General features: G+C 47.0%; 1 protein-coding gene across 1 annotated transcript in view; it reads right to left on the minus strand.

Moving 5' to 3' along the window:
• HDAC7 (histone deacetylase 7) overlaps window positions 1-7454 on the minus strand; it is a 425809-nt gene extending 418355 nt beyond the window's left edge. The window contains exon 1 of the mRNA XM_075851897.1: window positions 7403-7454. The gene's annotated coding sequence lies outside the window, so the exon portion shown is untranslated. The remainder of the gene's footprint in view (window positions 1-7402) is intronic.
• Between the last annotated feature and the right edge of the window lie 18385 nt (window positions 7455-25839).

Below are 25839 nucleotides of genomic sequence, written 5' to 3' on the forward strand. Positions count from 1 at the left end.
CTTTCAATTAAGTTTGGCCGGGCCCCCTACACTACTACCCCTAATACCCCCCTGATGGCGGCCCTGTATGGGGATAATAAATACAGTGATGGTACAATACAGAAATACAAAATACAGTGAAGTCACAGCACATGAATAAAAAAAACATTTAGGGTATTTTCACACTGAGTTTTTTGCAGGCAGAAAATTCAGCCTCAAAATTCCGTTAGGCCTGCACTCCGTTTGCCGCGATTTTTGTGGCGTTTTTCGCCTGTGGCCATTGAGCGCCGTGGGCAAAAACGCCGCAAAATACGCTTTCTCTGACTCCCAGCGTTGCCGACTCTGTGACCGGGGATTCCCCTCCAGGAGAAGACCTTGACGTCACTGTCCATAAATGGACACAGACGACAGGGGCTTCTCCTGGAGTGTAATCCCCGGTCACAGCGTCGGCAACGCTGTGGACGGGGATTCTGCTTCAGGAGTTGCCCCTGATGTCACTGTCCATATATGGACAGAATATATAACCCCAACACACACAGAGGTACACAAGAGATCCAGATGCAAACTAAATTTAAGTTTTATTGCAACAAAAGTGATAGTTTTGAGGTAGTAAGCGACTTGGTAAGACGTTTTGGCCAACCCTCGGCCTTTGTCACTGTCGCTGTTCGTCGATATCGCTAGTATGGGATGTCCGCCGGATCTGCCCTGTGTGTCACAATACTCCTCGGATTCACACTAACTGTCTATACTATAAGGGAGTGCTGTGTGCAGAATCTCCAGTATATTTCTATGAGATGCTGCTCCTCACTGCCTCCTCTATAAAACCTGAGAATGAGAAATCTATCACTAGCAGGAGGCAGAACAGACAGGTTGAGACTGAAGATAGGGCAATGAAGTCAGTTGCTGCACTAAGCTAGGACTCAGAGCAGAGCAAGTTCAGTGTTATTAGACTCCGCCCCCTATGCCTCTACAAAGCCAGAAGCATCATGGGAAATGTAGAATACAATAGTGAAACACACTCCAACCCCTTTAATTTTCGACTGAATATGTAATAAAACATGCCATTTCCTTACTTGTGTCTACCTACTATCACTTATTTCTAGATTGTAAGATTTAAACAGTTTCTGAGGAGCGATCAATCAGATCGCCGCTGTTCTTTTTTCAATTTTAGGTTTTCATTCATCTATAGTATGTAAAATATGATTACTGTACATGATCACACATGTTTTCTCTGAGACTAATAAAGTAAAGTACTAAGGTGGGAAAAGAGGAATGGAAAGTTGTTTGCATACAGATTAGTTGGCAGGAAGTAGCCAGTCAAAAGAGTTTATTGATGAAATCATTGTTTACTGTAAACTCATCTTGCGATTGCAACTGACAAAACACAAGTACAGATATACAAAGCCTGAACAAGACATCTAGCTCGTGATCTAGCTAGCTAAGTGATAGCAATTTCCACATTTGCCCCATAGGCTATGTTCACATCTGCGTCAGGGCTCCGTTCCGACATTCCGTCAGAGCTTTCTCTGACTGACACAAACTGAAATCAAAGGTTTCCGTTTCCATCACCATTGATTTTAATGGTGACGGATCTGGTGCCAATGGTTTCAGTCTGCCTCTGTTGTGCAAAGGTTCTCTCGTTTTGACAGGATGAATACCGTAGTCGAAGGCTTCGACGGAATGTCGGAACGGAGCCCTGACGCACATGGGAGCGAAGCCTAACATATGCATGAATCAACCTAAATGTGTGTCCATGCACTCTGTCTCCTGGCTTTACTACTGTAATACCTGTGGCCTACCAATGAACAGGCCAGAATGAGGAGAAGACAGATTAGACAGTCGCCTAGGGCACCATTATATTGTGGCTGCGCAACATTGCTTTGACTTTAAATTGCCTCATAACATGTATGTTCAGCATAACCAAATGTCCATGCTATTGGGTAATTCAGGGCTTACATCTGAACTAGCGTCTAACACCTATCATGCTGAACTTCAGGGACAAAGGGGGAGAATTTCAACATGGATGATCTTTTATTTCTCAGAGAAATACCTCGGATGGTATCTATCAGTTATTTCACGTATATGGGCAGCTTTCCAACATTTTCACATTCAGCTACTGTACAGTATGTGGGCTGCAATTACTGTAGGTGATCACACAGATTTACTAAGCCATAAAAAAATCAGATACTAAAAAATAAATAATAATTCGAATGGCGGAGATTAGAAAAAAGGGTCTGCTTTTTTCCAGAAACAGTGTCAATAGACTGGTATTGCAGCTCATTCGCATTAATGTAAATTGGGATGAGGGGCTGTGTCTGGGGAAAAAAACAGACCCTGTATTCTAAGGGTATGTTCACACGCTGAGAGGCATTTACGTGTGAAAAGACAGACTGTTAACAGCTGCCTCGTTTCACACGTAAAAGCTCCTCCTCGTAATTTACGAGGCGTCTGAGACGCTCGTAAACCTTGAGCCGTGCTTCATTGATTTCAATGAAGAACGGCTCAAATTACGTGGCAAAGAAGTGCCCTGCACTTCTTTGCCGAGGCAGTAAATTTACGCGTCGTCGTTTGACAGCTGTCAAACGACGACGCGTAAATAACAGGTCGTCTGCACAGTACGTCGGCAAACCCATTCAAATGAATGGGCAGATGTTTGCCGACGTATTGCAGCCCTATTTTCAGACGTAAAACGAGGCACAATACGCCTCGTATACGTCTGAAATTTGGCCGTGTGAACATACCCTAATACTGTATAACTTCCTTAAAGGGAACCTGTCATGTTGAAAATTTAGTCCAATCTGCAGACAGCCTGCTCTAGAGTAGGGGGAGCAGAGTAGATTGATATATAATTTAGTAGCAAAAGATTGAGTATAACTTGTAATTTATTAATTTAAACCTCTGCTCCTTCTGGGCTTAGTAGTCCAGTGGGCGGTCCTACTCACTGATTGACAGTTGTCTCTTTATTCACAATCATACAGGAAAGGTTGTCAATCACTGAGTAGGACCTCCCCCTGGACTCTTAAGCCCAGAATAAGCAGACATTTAAATGAATAAATTACAAGTTATACAGAATCCTTTGCTGCAAACTATATATCAATCTGCTCAGCTCCTCTATAATATACTGCTAACAGATTGGACTTCATTTTAACATGACAGGTTCCTTTTAAAGGGAACTAACTGATCATCAGTAAATTACATATTATTTAAAATAATATTATTTTATAAAATATATATCTTTTTTTATGTGACTATCTACATAATTTTTTTTTTAAATATTCTCGTTTTTACACTGGTCTTTAGAGCAGTTACACTAGGCTGATGTTTCTGGTTTTCTGTAGTTCACTTGTCACCTCTATTGTATAGACAGAGTCATTACATTATCATTAGAGGGTGGTGGATGTAATGACAACTATAATGTACAGTTGAAGACCTAGATCTGATAGATAGTAGCATTATACTGGTACCTGGGGGAGGGACCGTACTACATCACTTCATGTAGACTGTAATAGTCTATCACATTTATCGATTGACTCCCATTTATTTCAGCAGCCATAAAGCACTTAAACCAGCTGCACTGTCTATATAGACAATACAGGAAGAGTGAAGAAGTGTGTGCCTCCAATATGGCCGCCCCAGAAAAGATTTTAAAAATAAAAAATAAATAGGAACATTTAAAAAAAAGACACATTATTTCTTAGCTACAGACCTATATCTAATTAATGAGATTAAAATGAAATACATGAGACATTCGCTTTAACGATCAGCCATTCAGAAATGGGAACAGAAAATTGTTTACTTATTTGGATGCCAATTATCTGGCAGGAAATGGTCTGCTAATTGATGAAATCATTGTTTACTATTGCAACTGACAAAACACAAGTATGAAAAGCCTGCGCAAAAGCTTTAACCACATTATGTAAAGTTGCAAAACTGGAAACTTAATGTCATCCTTTATAGGAGGCCTTTACCCAGCTCAGAATTAGGGCTTATTCAGACAAACAGGATATACGTCCGTGCAACGCGCGTGATTTTCACACGCGTCGCACGGACCTATATTAGTCTATGGGGCCGTGCAGTGCGACCTGCGTTTTTCACGCAAGACTTGTTAAGTCTATGTAAATGAGTTGAGAAAACTTGTCCAAACAAGCACAAACCAGGAAGTTGCTTTGCACTTGTTGGGCACATGCTTGATCTGGACACCGACAACTGCTGCAATGCCTCGCGCTTGTGACGTTGAGAAGCTGATCTGCCTGGTTCATGAGAGGCCACAGTTGTGGGACACGCGGGCAGAGGCCTACTACGACCGCACGGGCAAGGAGGTCGCTTGGGATGAAGTAGCGCAGACCCTCTTCACCCATGAGTGGGCTAAAGGCAGCACACGAGACCGAAAGAGCATTGGTAAGTACATTGCTTTATATATGCCATGTAAAAAACACATGCTGTAGTGTATCCTTGTGTTAACATGTTCCAAATGGGCAACATAGCGGGTGTGTCACACACAGCTTAATTGAGCTTGTGTATAATGTATCGTGGTGTGTAAGGGAATGGCAACGTTTCGAATAAGTGCAGATTTCGGTTATGTCACCTGGTGACACTAAAATTTTGTTTTGTTGTTCCTTTGTACAGTTGATGATGTCAAAACCCGCTGGAGGAGCTGCCGGGATCAATTCCGGCGGGAATATAGCGCCAGAGGGCGAAGTGGTGACGGAGCCTCCAAGAAGCGCAAATACATCTACACCCAGCAGCTGATGTTCCTCAAGGACATTACGGAGATGCGCCCGTAAGTAATGACTCTACCTTGAAGAAATGTGTGTGTTCACATGTCATTCAACCAAAACAGTTTGTTTGTCCCTTGTGCCAATGTAACGAATAACTGTACATTTTTCTTACCGATGCAGTGACAATCTACTCGACACTGAAGAGGAGGCTGGCCATGAAGAGGCGCAGGCGCCACGAGAGCAAAATCCCCTGCTGCCCTTAACCCCAGAGGCGACTGCTCCAGAATCAGCCCCACAGGCGTCCAGACAACCCCAGGTGCCACGGGATGTTCCGCCTGAAACCACCGCAGCAGCCAGGCGCAGGCGCAGCGACATTGGTTCCGCAGGTGCCCAAGTGGACTCCAGGGTACTCGAGTACCTGTGTCGCTGCACCGAGGAGAACGGCTGTGACGCCTTTGGCCGCAGCATTGCCCCGCTTCTCCGGCGAGTACCCAACCACCGTATGGCGTGACTCCAAGGCTCGATACTCAGCCTAATAGATGCGGCCACACCTCCTAACAACCCACGCCAGTGCTTCCAGGCAATTGAGCATTGGCGTGGATTGCCGGAGCCATCGGTGCCGTTCACTGCACCTGGCCCTTCACAGCCACCCCTTGGCACGCCAACACTTCCACCGCCCAATGCTGTCCCGCATGTCACCTGTTCCTGTGCCGATGCGGGACCGGCCTGTACCAGCCTACAGCCGACCCGTGGAAAACTTTCCACACGGCCCACCTCTAGGCTACCACACGCAGCATGAGCACCACTATGCTGTTGAGGAACATCCTCTGCAGGCCAATGGACAGCATAGTGGTGCTGAAATGGGCAGCTACAACTCCCCATCCCACCGTTATCAGCAGTTGTAGTGCTGTGGCCGCAGCATAGTTTTGGGTCCAAATTTAGGCCTAATTTTTTACCTATGTTGTATGTAATGTTTATTTGGCCCATTACACGATAAAGTGTGGTTTTGTGGAGCAACAAAAGTGTGTGTGTTTCCCTACATATATGTGATGTAACATTCTTTCCCAAACATGTCCTTAGGTAACGTTGCAACATGCTGGCCAGGGCCCAAGGTAGTTGCATGCCATAATTGAGGTATTAGTGTATCTTTTGCGGTTTTGCTCGAATCAAAAAATACTTCTCTGAGGCCTTGCAGTGCTATGATAATGGATGCACTAAGGACATTTGTGATTGTATTTGCGAACATTCGATTTGCCAATGTGATTCACATACAATTAGTTGTTTGGCAGCAAAACAATACGGCAAAACAACAAAATATATAAGCTCGCAACCCACGTCAAGGGTCCTCATGTCTTGCGAGTCCCTAATACTAAAATCCCCCCCAAAATTACTAACATTGCCCTCACTAATGATAAATTGTGGCAATAATCTCCACGAAGCCACCCTTCACAGAGAATCGTCCTGCCATGGCAGTGCTCCATCGGGGCTGTCAAAATATTTGGCAAAAATGTTGCGCACTCGGATATCAGATGTTTGTGCCCTTCCTAGTGGAATTTGGCCCAGAATGGTTGATGTGGTATCATTTCTTCGAATATATTCTGCATCAAAACCGGCGTAATGTATGAGGCTGAAGTTATGAAGAACGACAGACGCTTGTATGACACGGGTCACATTCTGCGCCGTCAGTTGCATTGTTGTGAGAAACACCCGCCATTTGTTTGTCATAATGCCAAATGCACATTCAACACATCTTCGATCTCGGCTTAGCCGGTAATTGAAGATGCGTCTACGGTCATCCAAGCCCCTTCTTGCAAATGGACGCATTACTTGGCTTGTGAGGCCAAAACCTTCATCTGCAACGATGACATATGGGACTGGTGGTCCTTGCGAGCCAGGGAGGATGCTCGGTACATGCACAGAAATTGATTGCTCATAATACGATGGCCCATTTTGGATGAGCGAAATATGCGTGCATCGGCAGAGCTTCTACAGTGAAGGAAATAAGTATTTGATCCTTTGCTGATTTTGTAAGTTTGCCCACTGTCAAAGACATGAACAGTCCAGAATTTTTAGGGTAGCTTAATTTTACCAGTGAGAGATAGATTATCTAAAAAAAAAAACTGAAAATCACATTGTCAAAATTATATATATTTATTTGCATTGTGCACAGGGAAATAAGTATTTGATCCCTTTGACAAACAAGACTTAATACTTGGTGGCAAAACCCTTGTTGGCAAGCACAGCAGTCAGACATTTTTAGTAGTTGATGATGAGGTTTGCACACATGTTAGATGGAATTTTGGCCCACTCCTCTTTGCAGATCATCTGTAAATCATTAAGATTTCGAGGCTGTCGCTTGGCAACTCAGATCTTCAGCTCCCTCCATAAGTTTTCGATGGGATTAAGGTCTGGAGACTGGCTAGGCCACTCCATGACCTTAATGTGCTTCTTTTTGAGCCACTCCTTTGTTGCCTTGGCTGTATGTAGAGATGAGCGAACCGGGACAACCGAACCCGGTTTCGGTCCGAACTTCCGGTAAAGTTCGGTTCGCAGCGAATCCGAACTTCACCGGGTTCGGCCGAACCCGTTTTGACCGAACCCGGTCAAAAACATTATACAAATCGGCAGCCACTTATCTCTATCAATCACTGATAGAGAAAAGAGGCTGCTGATTAAAAATAAAATAAAAAGCATTTCATACGTACCCGGTCGTTGTCTTGTTAACGAGTCCCTCTTCTTCCTCCAGTCCGACCTTTTCTGACGCGGCAGCCTGTGATTGGCTGCAGAGGCCTCTGCAGCCTGTGATTGGCTGCAGAGGCCGCGGCAGCCTGTGATTGGCTGCAGCGCTCACAAGGCTGCATCGTCATCAAGGAATGTCGGGCCGGATGTCGAGAGGGACGCGTCACCAAGGCAACGGCCAGGAGACCGGACTGGAGGAAGCAGAAAGTTCTCGGTAAGTATGAACGTCTTTTTTTTTACAGGTACTGTGATCGGTAGTCACTGTCCAGGGTACTGAAACAGTTACTGCCGATCAGTTAACTCTTTCAGCACCCTGAACAGTGACTATTTAGTGTATGTGCACACACACTAATTACGTCCGTAAATGACGGACGTATTTCGGCCGCAAGTACCGGACCGAACACAGTGCAGGGAGCCGGGCTCCTAGCATCATACTTATGTACGATGCTAGGAGTCCCTGCCTCTCTGCAGGACAACTGTCCCGTACTGTAATCATGTTTTCAGTACGGGACAGTAGTTCCACGGAGAGGCAGGGACTCCTAGCATCGTACATAAATATGATGCTAGGAGCCCGGCTCCCTGCAGGGTGTTCGGTCCGGTACTTGCGGCCGAAATACGTCCGTCAATTACGGACGTAATTAGTGTGTGTGCACATACCCTTACTGACGTCACCTAGCAACGCTGCCGTAATGATGGGTGCACACATGTAGCCACCCGTCATTACGGGGCCTCATGCACACGAGTCGACCATAAAAACACCCGTTATCACGGGTCGTAATTACGACCCGAAATAGCGGGCCCATAGACTTCTGTTAGCCACGGGTACCTTCCCGTTTTCTCACGGGAAGGTGCCCGTGCCGTTAAAAAGATAGAACATGTTCTATTTTTTTATTTTACGGGCCGTGCTCGTAATTACGACTCGTAACTACGAGCACGGCCGGCCGGCCACGGGCAGCCGGCCGCTTTTGCGAACCGTAAAATAGAAAAATAGAACATGTTCTATTTTTTTAACGGCACGGGCACCTTCCCGTGAGAATACGGAAAGGTACCCGTGGGTAACAGAAGTCTATGAGCCCGTTATTGCGGGTCGTAATTACGACCCGCAATAACGGGTGTTTTTACGGTCGTGTGCATGATGGGAGCACGGCTCGGAAAAACGAACGGCTGCCCGTGCTCATCTCCTGAAATACTCTGTGCTGCCTTAAACTCTGTGGACAGGTCAGGATCCTGTTTCTTTTAAATGCTGCTAGGGAACCCGCTCGATCCACTATATAAGGCTACGCTACAGTGCAGCATTTAAAAGAAACAGGATCCTGACCTGTCCACAGAGTTTAAGGCAGCACAGAGTATTTCAGGAGATGAGCGTGCAGATTCAGTGCTGTTGTGAACTCTGCTCTTACCATTACGTAGCTCTCAGTCTGTTATCTCTCCTCCACTCCTGTCCTCAAGAACACCTTCACATGATTGCCAAGTCACCACGTAATGGTAAGAGCAGAGTTCACAGCAGCACAGAGTATTTCAGGAGATGAGCGTGCGGATCTTGTGCGTGGTGGTGACTTGCCAATCATGTGAACGTGTTATAGAGGACAGGAGTGGAGGAGATGTAACAGACTGAGCTACGTAATGGTAAGAACAGAGTTCACAGCAGCACAGAGTATTTCAGGAGAGGAGCGTGCAGATTCAGTGCTGCTGTGAACTCTGCTCTTACCATTACGTAGCTCAGTCTGTTACCTCTCCTCCACTCCTGTCCTCAATAACACCTTCACATGATTGGCAAGTCACCACCCCGCACAAGATCCGCACGCTCATCTCCTGAAATACTCTGTGCTGCTGTGAACTCTGCTCTTACCATTACGTGGTGACTTGCCAATCATGTGAAGGTGTTCTGGAGGACAGGAGTGGAGGAGAGGTAACAGACTGAGAGCTACGTAATGGTAAGAGCAGAGTTCGCAGCAGCACTGAATCTGCACGCTCATCTCCTGAAATACTCTGTGCTGCCTTAAACTCTATGGACAGGTCAGGATCCTGTTTCTTTTAAATGCTGCACTGTAGCGCAGCCTTATATAGTGGATCGAGCGGGTTCCCCAGCAGCATTTAAAAGAAACTGTGTTTGTGTATGTGTGTTTGTGTATATATGTGTGTTTGGGTATGTGACTTTGTCTGTTTTTGTTTTTATATGTGTGTGTGTATATATGGGTGTGTTTGTGTATATGTGTTTTGTGTATATGTTTGTGTATATATGGGTGTATTTGTGTATATGTTTGTGTGTAGATGTTTGTGTGTGTTTTTGTATATGTGTATATGTGTGTATATGGGTGTGTGTTTGTGTGTATATATGGGTGTGTTTGTGTATATGTGTTTGTGTATATGTGTGTTTGGGTATGTGTGTTTTTGTTTGTATATGTGTTTGTGTATATGTGTTCGTGTATGTGTGTATAACTGTGTGTGTGTGTGTGTGTGTGTTTGGATATGTGTGAGTTCGTGTATATGTGTTTGTCTGTTTATGTGTGTGTGTATATCTTGTTGTGTTTGTGTATATATGTGTGTCTGTGTATGGTTGTTTGTGTGTGTGTGCGTGTATATATGTGTGTGTAGGAGAGTAGAAGTATTGGTATTGTTCACATTGATAACTGTTTTTTTATGTTGTTGCAGATTTTGATGTACCGATTGGACTACATCTTCGATTCGTTGGACTACTGCGTAGATCTGCGTTTTTTCAAATTTTAATAAAATGGTTAACGAGGGTTTTGTTGGGGATTTCTTATTTCAATAAAAAAGAATTGTCTTTGTGTTTTTTTTTCAAACTTTATTAGTGCCTAGATAATGGCAGTTGGCTGATTGACAGCGTCCATTATTAAGGCGGTACTTAGTGTTAGCCGGTGCAGAGGCTAGCACTAACCACCCATTATTACCCCGGTACCCACCACCACCAGGGGTGCCGGGAAGAGCTTGGTACGATCCAGTACCCGACCATCTGTTGTGATGGTCGGGTACTGGGGCGGCCGTAGGCTGGTATTATGAGGCTGGGAAGGGCCAAAATCAGTGGACCTTCCCACCCTTGTAATGCTAGGCTGCTGCTGCTGTGTTGTATCGGGCTGGTTATAAAAATGGGGGGGACCCCCACGTCGTTTTTTTTTTGGAATTTAACAAATTTAGCAATAGACGGGTCCCCCACATTTTTAATAACCAGCCATATACAAGGCCGCAGCAGTCTGGCATTACATGGGTGGGAAGGGCCACTGGTTTTGTCCATTCCCAGGCTAATAACACTGTGTTGTATGTGGCTGGTTATGATAAATTGGGTGGAACCCCATGTCTTTTTAAAAAAAAAAAATGTAAATAAATAAATAATTTAAAAAAATGACGTGGGGTCCCCCCCACTTTTATAACCAGCCAGATACAACACAGCAGCAGCAGCCTAGCATTACAAGGGTGGGAAGGTCCACTGTTTTTGGCCCTTCCCAGCCTCATAATACCAGCCTGCGGCCGCCCCAGAGCCCGACCATCACAACAGATGGTCGGGTACTGGATCGTACCTGGCTCTTCCCAGCACCCCTGCTGGTGGTGGGTACCGGGGTAATAATGGTGGTTAGTGTTAGCCTCTGCACCGGCTAACACTAAGCCTCGCCTTAGTAATGGATGTTGTCACTCAGACAGCGGCCATTACTAAAGTGGTAATAATAAAATTTGAAAAGAAAAAGACAAAGATATAGATAAAATATTTTATTGAAATAAAGCACCCCCAACACAACCCTCATTAACCATTTTATTGTAGAAAAAAAAACGTCATCGAAGTAGTCCTCGAAACCGACGTAGTCCAAACACCAAACCTGTAAAAAAATAAAATAATGAAATAAAACATGTCGTAGGCTTAGATTCAGTTTAATGTGTGATACTGACTGTTATACCATGTATAGAAGCCTGCCGTGAAGTTGACTTAGATACAGGGCGCCAGCAGACAGTATCATACATGGCCATACATACATACATATATACAAATATACATACATATATACAAACATACATACATACATATATACAAGCATGCACATATATACATGCAAATATACATACATGCAAACATACACACATATATACATGCAAACTATCATACATACATGCATACACACACACACATGAAAACATACATACAAACAAACATGCAAAGATACATAATACATATATACAAGCATGCACAAATATACATGCAAACATAAATACATGCACATATATATATATAAACATACATGCAAACATACATGCAAAAATAAAAACATGCAAACATACATACATGCACATATATACATACATACATGACAACATACATACAAACATACATGACAACATACATACATGCAAACATACATACATGCAAACATACATACACACATGCAAACATATATACATGCAAATATACATACAAACATGCACATGTATACATACATGCCAACATACATGCAAACATACATGCACATATATACATACATACATGCAAATATACATACATACATACACACATGCACATACATGCCAACATACATGCACATATATACATACATACATACATGACAACATACATACATACATATATATATATACACACATGCAAATATACATACAAACATGCATACATACATGCAAACATACATTCATGCAAACATACATGCAAACATACATACATACAAATATACATACACACATGCACATATATACATACATGACAACATACATACATACATGACAACATACATGCAAAAATACATACATGCAAACATACATACATACATACATACATGCAAATATACATACAAACATGCACATATATACATACATGCCAACATACATGCAAACATACATGCACAGATATACATACATACATACATGCCAACATACATACATGCCAAAAAATAATAATAATACGTTCATACTTACTTTCCTCCTGTCCGGCCTCCAGCGATGACGTTTCATTCATGTCGCCGCTGCAGCCTGTGATTGGCTGCAGAGGCGGTCACGTGGGATGAAGCGTCATCCTGACGTACGTGACCGCCACTACAGCCTGTGATTGGCTGCAGCGGCGAAAGGGATGAAACGTCATCGCTGGAGGCCGGACAGGAGGAAAGTAAGTACGAACGTATAATTTTTATTTTTTTATTACATTTAAATGGTATTTTCCGCGCGCCGAGCATGTACTGTGAAGGTTGCTGAAAGAGTTAGTGCAGCCCATTAACTCTATCAGCACCCTGGACAGTAGCATGCTCGGCGCACGTAAGTGACAGGTTCGGTCAGAACTAGTTCGGTCCGAACCGAACTTTTTTGTGAAATTCGGCGAACTAGCCGAACCGAACTTTTGATAAGTTCGCTCATCTCTAGCTGTATGTTTTGGGTCATTGTCGTGCTGGAAGACCCAGTCACGAGCCATTTTTAATGTCCTGGTGGAGGGAAGGAGGTTGTCACTCAGGATTTGACGGTACATGGCTCCATCCATTCTCCCATTGATGCGGTGAAGTAGTCCTGTGCCCTTAGCAGAGAAACACCCCCAAAACATAATGCTTCCACCTCCATGCTTGACAGTGGGGACGGTGTTCTTTGGGTCATAGGCAGCATTTCTCTTCCTCCAAACACGGCGAGTTGAGTTAATGCCAAAGAGCTCAATTTTAGTCTCATCTGACCACAGCACCTTCTCCCAATCGCTCTCAGAATCATCCAGATGTTCATTTGCAAACTTCAGACGGGCCTGTACATGTGCCTTCTTGAGCAGGGGGACCTTGCGGGCACTGCAGGATTTTAATCTATTACGGCGTAATGTGTTACCAATGGTTTTCTTGGTGACTGTGGTCCCAGCTGGCCTGAGATCATTAACAAGTTCCCCCCGTGTAGTTTTCGGCTGAGCTCTCACCTTCCTCAGGATAAAGGATACCCCACGAGGTGAGATTTTGCATGGAGCCCCAGATCGATGTCGATTGACAGTCATTTTGTATGTCTTCCATTTTCTTACTATTGCACCAACAGTTGTCTCCTGCTCACCCAGAGTCTTACTTATGGTTTTGTAGCCCATTCCAGCCTTGTGCAGGTCTATGATCTTGTCCCTGACATCCTTAGAAAGCTCTTTGGTCTTGCCCATGTTGTAGAGGTTAGAGTCAGACTGATTAATTGAGTCTGTGGACAGGAGTCTTTTATACAGGTGACCATTTAAGACAGCTGTCTTTAATGCAGGCACCAAGTTGATTTGGAGCATGTAACTGGTCTGGAGCAGGCTGAACTCTTAATGGTTGGTAGGGGATCAAATACTTATTTCTCTGTGCACAATGCAAATAAATATATATAATTTTGACTATGTGATTTTCTTTTTTTTTTTTTAGATAATCTATCTCTCACTGGTACAATTAACCTAGCCTAAAAATTCTAGACTGTTCATGACTTTGACAGTGGGCAAACTTACAAAATCAGCAAGGGATCAAATACTTATTTCCTCCACTGTATATGACCCTATGTGTACTATTGTAAAACAATAATTACTGTCGGCCAAGGCCAACAAGATGATGGAAAAATACGCCAAAGTGGGGGGGCTTCTTCACACGAATGTGCTTCCAGTCTAGGGCACCAATACAATGAGGAAATTGGGTGGCGGACAGAAAATCTTCGGAAATACTAAGCCAGTGCTCCTTCGTGGGCTGAGGCATTACTGTGGGCTTTAATCTCTGCCAAAGCACGACACAGGTGCCTGTGACAATGCCAGAAATTGTGCTCACTCCCAGAAGGAATTCAAAATGTAATGAATGGTAGCTATTTCCAGTTGCAAGAAATCTAAAGGGGTGAGAAAAAAAACACACAAACAAATATACACTTTATGTAGGACATGACACCCACACACCATCCTGTAAGCACTAATTGTATAAAACACACATACCTCAACGTCACAAGGAGTCGCTCCTCGGGGGAAATGCAGCGCCGCATGTTTGTGTCCTGGTAGGTGATTCCTGTACGAATCTGGGCCACAGAATATCAAACGTGGCTACAGACATGCGGCAAAACTACCTAAATTTTTCGGGGTGACGGCGGAGGTCATCATAGAGAGTATGAAAGTGGCCTTTGAAGGTGCGCTGTGCCTCAAGAGGATGAACCCAAATCCTCCCTCTTCTCCGCGTTCCCTCGTGAAGCATGGGACGGCACTCGCCAAATCGCAGAGAAACCATCCACCATAGAAGCACACGGCCCAGCGGAGTCAAAGGCATAATTTGCCTTAGACGCCAACAAGCCAAGAAACACTGTAAACGACCCAAAGTATTTTGCAATGTGCAAAAATGATGAGAACATGTGCTCACATCAAGCAGGTGTTTGAGAAGGGTACCTTTTTGTAGGCTGGCCTCTCCATTACTCCACCATCCGTTTTTTTAACACGCGTGAAAAACGCATGGCATACACGCGTAAAAAACGCAGAAACGCAGCCAAAACGCATGCCACACGCAACTACAACGCACGCAAAACGTTGCGTTTTTTACACGCGCAAAAACCACACACTCGTGCGAATCCAGCCTAATACTTGTAATCATTAAACTCAATCCACTGGGGTAGAATCATGTCTTTAGTATCTATACTACATACAGTAGAGTTAATACTGCCCAATAACAAACAAATCATGCCAAGGCTCGGGCAAAATTACATACAGTCATGGGAAAAAGAAGGTACATCAATCTTCCCAGCAAATTCAGGGCGTCCCAGCAAATTCAGTTCAAGGTTAAAACATTTGGACTGGATTCACACATAGCGTATTTGTTGCAGGTTTTGTTGCAAATTTTTGAGCCAAAGCCGGAAATGATTTTAAAAGGGATGAGAAATATAAAAAAAGAATTTACACTTCTCCTAACTCCTGGATCCACTTCTGGCTTTGGTTAAAAAAAAACTGCATTAAAATCTGGACAAAAATCTCCAACAATATGGGTTACCGTTGTGTTGGCTCCTTATATGCTAATTTGCTGTAGTTAGCCAACGGGGTGGAGCTAGCTTCCCTGCCTCTGATGCTGACCAATCAGCGCGAGGCAGCTTAAAGGCAGTTTGTAATGGGGGTACCAGCCTCCTGCACCCTCATGACATGATAGGGGTCGCAGCCCCCTCGCCTCCCACCATCTCCACGAGCCTTAGGTGTCCATTTGTGCTCTCAGCCCCTTCTGGGCCTCGTGTTTTCCCCCGTTTGTGTGACGTCAGGCCGCTTGCAGCAAAGGTTAGACATATGTCTTAGAAACAATGTGTAGAAACCGTAAAGTTAACAATGACCACTGGGGGGCAGTGGAACACAGCAGGAGTGAGAAAACAGACAGGCCATTAGGACAGAAAAAGGGAGGAACAAAAGCACAGATGAAGAGAGAGGGAAGGGAAAATTGGCAGGACCCCAGGAAGAGGAAGGAGGAGAAAAAAGGGGAGGAAACTTGGGCAGGAGAGAGGATGCAGAGCGGAGTGGGGACAAGAAAAGAGGACTTGCAGTGTGACAGAGAGAGAGCACAGTGACCAGGCTGCCGCCATTTGTAGGAGAAGTATCCTTGGCTCAACGTTCCTGAAAGAGGACTAGCTGGACATTCACTACAGCTCAGCGGTGTCAGGAGACACAAGGGAAAAGACGTCATCTTCATCAACAGAGGATCAGAAATCAGAGGTAAGGGTGGTATGCCGCGTGGTAGTGAGTAGCTCTCACTCTGACCCGCGGAGGCGCACGCGGTAATATATCCGCCGGACTCACGCCGTAGCCAAAGGGCGAGGGGCATAGCTTCCACCTTTGGGGCTTCCGCAGTGTGAGTGGTAGCACCACAGTGATCCGCGGAGACGGCCCATTCCTTCTTGAGACCCGCCGGGCCGGGTCAGTGAGCGCCAGGCGCAGCCACCCAAGGGCGAGTGGGACTCCCACGAGGGCGAGGGCCCCAGCTACTGAGAGACTTGATTTGAATACTGCATTGTTGTTATTTGGCCTGTTTGAAATTGTGATTTTTCAGTAAACCGTTGATTAGAAAAGAACTGAGTAGTGTTGTGGTGTCCACGTTTAGTCCTACCTAACACGTGGCGTCACGAACAGGATGAGCCAACCAGGAACTTCAGCGGAGCCTGCCATCAGTGCCCCAGCCCCACCCCCAATTCTGTTCCCTATGGGGGCAGCCATGTTAAATGTGCCCAAATATGACGGAAAGAGCGTGACGCTTATGGATTGGGCTGAGAGGCTAAGAGCAGCGGCCCGACTCTACCAAGTACCTCCCCCACACCAAGCGGATCTCGCATTGAGCCTGCTAGAAGGAGATGCTCGGGCAGCAGTAGTAGTCCTCCCAGTCAGTCAAAGAGCGACCCTGGAAGACATCATCGCCAGGCTCGAAACCCTATACGGAGACACTACCTCAGTTACCGATTTACGAAAAAAATTCTATACCCGTAGTCAGCGGGAAGATGAATCTGTCCAACAGTACTCGGTCGCACTCCAACGATTGTGGAACCGACTTAGCAAGAAAGATCAAGAGGGGTGTGCGGCTGTTCCTGACCCGGACAGGGTGCTGCGGGACCAATACGTGTCTGGGTTGAAGAATAGAGCGCTAAGAAGGAGCCTCAGAGACTATATACGGACGGAGCCGCATACCGCCTTAGTGGACGTAGTTCGAGAGGCCATAGAGTGGCAGCGCGAGGGAGAGGATGGTGCTCACGTTAGTGTACACAACTCTACCAAAAGCGGACCACCTCAGAAAATGGACCCCACACCAGAGAGTGCTTTCCTCCGAGACTTTGCCAGGGATGTGAGGGAGTCCATGAGGGAGATGAGAGAAGAGATCAACCAGCTGAAGGCGGCAAGTTCTACCCGGGAGGACCGTCCTCGGCAGAGAAGATTTGATCCGGCCGAAATTCGCCGGTGTTGGGAATGTGGCCGACCAGGACACCTGGCAAGAGACTGTCAGGCCCCTAGGATGGAACGGCCACCTTTAAACTAGAATCACCCGCGGCTGAGGGCCAAGCGGCGGGGACCTCCAATTCCATCGGCCCGAATGATCAATATCACCGTATCGCAGGCAGATCGCCCATCTTACAGGCCCGGATAAAGGGGATAGACGTGAGTTGCTTGTTAGACACGGGCTCTGAAGTTACGACGATGGCAAAGGAAGTGTATGAGAGACACTTTGCGGGGTCTGATGAGTTGGAGAACCCTTGGCTCACCTTGACAGCTGCCAACAACCTCCCCATCCCAGTGGTTGGAATGACCTGGTTAGATATGGAGCTGTTCGGAAAATCAATCCCTAGACAGGCCGTGTTGGTCGTGCCTAACTATGCCCGGCCGGGTGTTCCCGTAATCATCGGCATGAACATACTACGAGAGTTAGACGGACTCCTGTTGCGGGAGATGGGAACCGTCTACTGGGAAAGAGTCGGCGGGAACACCCGAGTGCAACAGTCTCTTCAACAGTTACAGAGAATCTGCCGACAAAAAGAAAGAGTAGCCCAAGAGGAAGGACAAGTGGGTACTATTAGGTCACCCCGAGGAAAACCCCTTCAACTGCCCCCTAGACAAGAGTTAACGCTACCATTGGAGGTGAAGACACATCTACGGTTGAGGAATGCTACTGTGATAGTAGAACCACTTAGCGACGCCTCTCCAGCCTCCAACTGGATGGTGGGAAGGACCGTGTGCCGAATAGCACGGGGCTGCGCCACCGTTCGGCTGATGAATCTGGATGATGTGGTGACTGTCATCCCTCCCGCCACAGCTCTAGCGGCAGTACATGTTATACGACCTCAAGATGTAACTGAGTCGGAACCCCACGGGCAGTCCAACGAGCCAGAGCCCGAGGAGACAGAGGAGGCTGGAGGGACACTGACCTGGCTGTGGCAACAACTAAAATTGCAGGGGGTGGCCCCCGACCCGGAGTCTGAACAAGCACTACGGGCGCTCCTACAACGCTACTTGACTGCTTTTGCTTCTCACGAGGAAGACTATGGCTGTACCGACGCTATAGAACACGCCATTCACACTAGGGGTGCAGTCCCAGTGCGGGAAAGATACAGAAGCATACCACCTGCATTGTACCAGGAGGTCAAAGACCTAATCCAGAAGATGTTGGAGGGCCAAGTGATCCGGGAAAGTACAAGCCCGTGGGCTGCGCCAATTGTGCTAGTGCGGAAGAAGGATGGCACCCTACGATTCTGTATCGATTATCGCCGACTGAACGCATGCACACATAGGGACGCTTATCCCCTCCCGAGAGTGGAAGAGTCACTCACAGCACTCCGTCAGGCTCAGTATTTCACTACCCTCGATCTAGCCAGTGGGTACTGGCAAGTTCCCGTTCGAGAGGAAGACAAAGAGAAGACGGCATTCATCACACCAATGGGGCTATTTGAGTGTAACCGGATGCCATTCGGGTTGAATAACGCCCCAAGTACATTTCAACGGTTGATGGAACACTGCCTAGGAGACATGAACTTCGAGTCCATCATGATTTACCTAGATGACATCGTAGTGTACTCCAGCACCTTTCCAGAGCACCTGGGTCACCTGGAGGCCGTACTGAGCCGTTTGACGAGGTTCGGGCTGAAACTAAAACCGACTAAATGTCGGATTGCGAGACAGAAGATCAACTACTTGGGACATGTAGTCAGCCCAGAGGGAGTGGCACCTGATCCTAGCAAGATTCAAGCCGTCATGGACTGGCCACCACCCAGCACATCTACCGAAGTGAGAGCCTTCCTGGGGCTGGTAGGATACTACCGGCGATACATCCAAGATTTTGCCAAGATTGCCGGTCCACTCCACGAACTGTTACGGGGGCAGCCGGCAGAACGGCGGGGGAAACAGAGTACATCGGTGGCCAACCGATGGGGCCCGACTCAGGAACAGGCCTTCCAACAGTTAAAGGAGCGATTAACGACTGCGCCCATCTTGGCATTCGCGGACTATTCACAGCCGTTCCAACTCTATACTGATGCTAGCCTGCACGGTTTGGGAGCGGTGCTGTCACAGAAGAGAGATGGAGTGGAAAGGGTGATTGCGTACGGTAGCCGGAGTCTGAGGCCCGCCGAGCGGAACCCCCTGAATTACAGTTCCTTTCGCCTTGAACTCCTAGCTGTAGTCTGGGCCGTTACGGAAAGATTTGCAGAGTACCTGACGGGAAGCCGGATAGAGATCTATACTGACAATAACCCGCTTGCTTATCTACACACCGCCAAACTGGGTGCACTAGAGCAGCGCTGGGTGGCACGCCTCGCCCGGTTTGATTATATAATTCGCTATAAGCCTGGGCGCAACAACGGCAATGCGGATGCCTTGTCCCGGAACCCGACAACGAACCCTGTCGGGGATCAGGATGAAGAAGTGGAAGAGGTGGAGATCCCGCCACTGCGGGTGGCAAGCAGGGTGACGCAACTGGAGGTCAGGAATGGAGGGCCCGAAGTGGGTGAACTGTACAGTCGTCTAGAGTGGCAGGAGAAACAGAGGTCTGATAAGGACCTAAAACATTTACATGGGTGGCTTCTGGCCAGACGGCGGCCGACAGGGTCCGAACGTGCTCAGCTGACACGAAGGGGATGCCAAATTGCAAGACAACAGGAGCGGCTGCTCCTTCGAGGTGGAGTCATTTACCGCCGGCTCTGGATGGCGAAAGAGCAACGAGTCGTGTGGCAATTGGTGTTGCCGATCAAAGAAGTAGAGTCAGTCTGCCGTACCCTACATGAGGTCGGAGGACACTTCTGCGCTGTGAAAACGGAGGCCCTGGTCCGAGGTTATTTCTACAGCCCACAACTGAGTGAGACGGTGGAGCGGATATGCAGGACATGCGCCAACTGTGCTATCCACAAAGGACCAGTGCAGACTACCGTGCCGCAGGCCATACACACGGGGGAACCCTTTGAACTGTTAACAATGGATTTCCTTACCGTCCATGAAGTGACCTCCGGACACAAATACGCATTGGTGTGTGTAGATCATTTCTCCAAATATGCGATCGTCATTCCCACCAGGGACCAGACAGCACCCACCACAGCCAAACTAATATGGACTCACGTTATACGGCCCTATGGGTGTCCACAGAGACTGTTAACTGACCAGGGTCCAAACTTCGAATCACAGCTGATTCAAGAGCTGTGTGTGCTACACGGCATACGGAAGTCGCGAACGACACCCTATCACCCTCAGGGCAACGGGGCGTGTGAACGCTTTAACCGGACTCTGTTGGGGATGCTGAGAACTTTTGGGCGACGATCACCAAGAGCGGTGGCCTAATTATGTGGAAGACGTAGTATGGGCATATAATAATACCATACACAGTACTACTGGATACACTCCTTATCAGCTCATGTTTGGCCGAATGGGACGCCTACCAATAGCCTTACTCATGGAGCAACCTGAAGAAAATAGTGGGCGAACCCCGTCTCAGTGGATAGTGGAGCACCAGCGCAGGATTCAGCGAGCTCGAGATCGAGTACAAGCAGCAAGGAGACATGAACAACCCTCGATAACGGCCGGACCCAGCCAGGCCATAGAACCATTCCACCCTGGGGACAGGGTATTGGTCCGCAACAAACAAGCACAACGAGCCAGTAAGTTGGCACCACGTTGGGAGCGAGTGCCCTATGTCGTTATCCGAAGAGCGAGTCCACAACTCTCAGTGTACGAAGTACAGCGAGAAGACGGAAACGGCAGGGTACGGAAACTACACCGAAACTTGCTGAGACCCTGTTCGTTTCCAGCTGAGCAGATGAGGGAGCTGACACCGGCTACGGCACCTGACACTACCCCCGCTGAACCTAGTGGCGAATGGTGGGTAGTGGTCCCGGTCGCAGATGTCCCATCCTCAACAACAGGTGAAAGGGACCAAGAAGAAGGGACGGTACGTTACCCCCGTCGGGAGAACAGAGGGACCTTACCGTCCCGTTACAGGGATTTTGACTGTAGTGCCGGGGACTGCACTATTTCCTCAAGGGAGATGTGTAATGGGGGTACCAGCCTCCTGCACCCTCATGACATGATAGGGGTCGCAGCCCCCTCGCCTCCCACCATCTCCACGAGCCTTAGGTGTCCATTTGTGCTCTCAGCCCCTTCTGGGCCTCGTGTTTTCCCCCGTTTGTGTGACGTCAGGCCGCTTGCAGCAAAGGTTAGACATATGTCTTAGAAACAATGTGTAGAAACCGTAAAGTTAACAATGACCACTGGGGGGCAGTGGAACACAGCAGGAGTGAGAAAACAGACAGGCCATTAGGACAGAAAAAGGGAGGAACAAAAGCACAGATGAAGAGAGAGGGAAGGGAAAATTGGCAGGACCCCAGGAAGAGGAAGGAGGAGAAAAAAGGGGAGGAAACTTGGGCAGGAGAGAGGATGCAGAGCGGAGTGGGGACAAGAAAAGAGGACTTGCAGTGTGACAGAGAGAGAGCACAGTGACCAGGCTGCCGCCATTTGTAGGAGAAGTATCCTTGGCTCAACGTTCCTGAAAGAGGACTAGCTGGACATTCACTACAGCTCAGCGGTGTCAGGAGACACAAGGGAAAAGACGTCATCTTCATCAACAGAGGAGCAGAAATCAGAGGTAAGGGTGGTATGCCGCGTGGTAGTGAGTAGCTCTCACTCTGACCCGCGGAGGCGCACGCGGTAATATATCCGCCGGACTCACGCCGTAGCCAAAGGGCGAGGGGCATAGCTTCCACCTTTGGGGCTTCCGCAGTGTGAGTGGTAGCACCACAGTGATCCGCGGAGACGGCCCATTCCTTCTTGAGACCCGCCGGGCCGGGTCAGTGAGCGCCAGGCGCAGCCACCCAAGGGCGAGTGGGACTCCCACGAGGGCGAGGGCCCCAGCTACTGAGAGACTTGATTTGAATACTGCATTGTTGTTATTTGGCCTGTTTGAAATTGTGATTTTTTCAGTAAACCGTTGATTAGAAAAGAACTGAGTAGTGTTGTGGTGTCCACGTTTAGTCCTACCTAACAAGTTCATGCTCTGTTGGCTAACTATAGCAAATTAGCATAGAGCTAGAGCCAACACAACAGTGGGCCATATCTCTAGAACGGGGGGTCCAGGAAAAACTCCCCCAAAAAACAGCACTGGAATCAGGGAGACATCGCTATTCAGGTCAGTAAGACAGTTCAACTTATATGACCCAGTGACAGGTTCTTTTTAATGTTTATGTTCATAACAGCACAACTTGAAAAAAAGACTCATTAAGTATGGCTTTTGTGGTAGGGTGGCTAGGAAAAAGCCTCTTTTCTACAAAAAGAATATGGCAGCATGACCTGTAGCTGAACAAACTACGAAAAATTTCAGGAACAATATCCTTTGGACTGAGACCAAGGTGGAGATGTTTAATCATCGTGCACAGCACCATGTTTGATAAAAACCAAATAGCGTATCACAACAAACACCTCATACCAACTGTAAACCATGGTGGGGGAGGGGTGGTGATTTGGGCTTGTTTTGCAGTCACAGGATGTGGGAATCTTGCTGTCATTGAGACAACGATAAACTCTACTTTATACCAGAATATTCTTAAAGAGGCTCTGTCACCAGATTTTGCAACCCCTATCTGCTATTGCAGCAGATCGGCGCTGCAATGTAGATTACAGTAACGTTTTTATTTTTTAAAAACGAGCATTTTTGGCCAAGTTATGGCCATTTTTGTATTTATGCAAATGAGGCTTGCAAAAGTACAACTGGGCGTGTTGAAAAGTAAAAGTACAACTGGGCGTGTATTATGTGCGTACATCGGGGCACGGTTCCTGCCCAAGGAGGACAAGGCAAGGGCGCATTCAAGAAGGCTGGAGGAGTCTGGTAGTGATGTGGAACAGCCAGGAAGATGTCAATCAATCATGGAAAGGTGGATTTGGAGTCAGAACTGTGTGACTCTTCAGGATAGCGGCTCATGGTGATACACACTACGCCCATAAATATAATAGCACCATACACTGTGTCCCTGATTATTAAAGCACCATTCACCTTAGTCACACACACACACACACACACACACACACACACACACACACACACACACACACACACACACACACACACACACACACACAGTGCCCCCTGTAGATAGTGCTCCTATAGATAATGCCCCCATAGAGCCCCCTCTAGCTATTGCCCCCTGTAGATAGAGCCCCTCAGAGGTCCCTGTAGATATTGCCCCTCATAGCGTCCCCTGTAGACAGTGCCCCACATAGAGCCCCCTTACACCGTGCTCCACATAGAGCCCCCTGTAGAGAGTACCCCCCATACATAGTACCCCTATAGAGCCCTCTGTAAATAGTGCCCCCATAGAGCTTCTTGTATATACTGCTCCTCATAGAGCCCCCTGTAGATAGTGCCCCCATAGAACCCCCATGGAAACAGTGCCCAGAGCCCCCATGGAGATATTGCCCCCATAGATAGTGGCTCCCATCGATCCACCTGTAGATACAGCCACATACAGCCCTCTGTAGATGCTGCCCCCCAAGTCCCCTGTATATAGAGCCCCTTGTAGATAAAGCCCCCTGTAGATAAAGCCCCCCTGTAGCTAAAGCCTCCCTGTAGATAATGCCACTCACACTGGTAACTGAAAAAAACAAAATAAATTGACATACTCACCTAATCCCGTTCCCGCACCGTCCTCTACCAAGGCATGCCTGATCTCTTCTGACAAGTCTGCTGGAGCTGAACCATGCAAGTAGTGCGATGACATCATCATGCTGCTTCCGTCATTGAACGGCGCTGAATGACAGGACAAGGAACTAATGTTCCTTGTCCTGCCATTGCTAGTGATCCATGTAATTGTATCTGCATCCTACAGACACAGATACAATTATAATGCAGAAGGGTGTGGCGGCAGTTGGTTTCAGCGGCGCCGCTACCCCCTCAGAAAGAAAGCAGGCCACCGCCTGAGTCGAGACGCTCATCTTGCCTCAGTCTAAGCCACCTTGGCTCTGGACCATGTTCCCCCACATACACAGCACTACAGCAACAAAGACCATCACACAACACCACAAAAAAAGTGAACAGATGGAAAAAGCTCACCTTTCCTTGTAGGAAAAATACAAAGGAAAAGGTGGATATTTCACTTGCGCAGCTGGTGTTGGAAATGTTCGTTCAGCCCAGTCGCGTAGACGTAGACAAGGTGAGTAGAAAAGTTTATTATTGAGTATAAAATACAACATCAAACAAAACCGAACTTCTCTCACTTTTCCTTGTCGTCTCCATGGCCAAACTGACAACAAATAGGCCACGGTGGCTAAGACTCTTAGACTAGCAGCTGTTGGTCTCCTGGGTTGCTCCCTCTGCATGTGCTGTTTTGCAGTGGCACTGGTTGCCATGTGATACTGTACTTGATAGAGTAGGGACCCACTTAAAAGAGCTCGCCGTGAAGTACAATTTGATCAAAATGTTTACTAAGAACCTCATGTTCATACATTTTTTTAATTTTGCTGAGTGGCAGTAGATTAAGTATAGCAAGTGGATGTGCGGTCCAGGTTTTCTACTGTCCCTTGTGATTATTTAACCTTAATTCATTATTTTTTTTTATTCCACTAGGGGATTTTACAATGTGATTAAACCAATATTGGATGACATTAATAAACTTATAGACAATCAATTATGGTCATGGTTTTGCACTGCCTAATAGACAAATAGTCATGTCAGGCCTGGGGGTAACCCCTGGATCGCCCGGCACTACTTTCAATTTTATCTGCTTCCCCAGAATGGAGATACAATTGAATACATTGGTGGAACAGGGAGCTGTCAGCTCCCTGCTACACCATTCACTCACGATACAGTTACCAACTGCACAGGCCGGGGAGGCACGAAAACTGAGTTGCTCCATTCGTCGTGAGAACATGGCAAGATGAGTATTACTTTTATTATTTTAAAGGACAATATTTTTGTGTGGGAGAGCACTAAGGAGGCATCACTACTGTGTGTGGGGGGGCACTAAGGGAGCATCACTATTGTGAAGGGGACACTGTGGGCATCATTACTGGGAGGCAATTAGGGGGGATCATTACTATGTGGAGCACTAAGGCAGCATCATTACTATGTGGGGGCCAGGGACGTAGCTAGCACCGTGCCTCCAGGGCCCAAGCCCCGGATTCCTGGGTGACTGCCGCTACATTGGTCACAGCTGCCCCCAGCACCGCGTCTATAGAAATGTTCTACAGTAACTGGGGCTTATGTCATAAAATACACAGGCCCCTGTTACTATAGTAATAACACCATACTTACCCTCCTTCCAGAGCGCAGTGGAAGTCCTGACGTCTTCTCGCGTCATGATGTCACGACGCTGTGCACCGCGCATGACGTCACAACTCTGAATGGTTTCAAGACATCCACTGCACCCGAAGCTGAAGAGGAGGGTAAGTGTAACAGTACTGCCTACTGGGGTCCTGTATCTAAGGCTGCCTTGTGGTAGGCTTAGATACAGGGTATAACAG

Source organism: Rhinoderma darwinii, chromosome 2 (assembly GCF_050947455.1).
Source record: "Rhinoderma darwinii isolate aRhiDar2 chromosome 2, aRhiDar2.hap1, whole genome shotgun sequence".
NCBI lineage: Eukaryota > Metazoa > Chordata > Amphibia > Anura > Rhinodermatidae > Rhinoderma > Rhinoderma darwinii.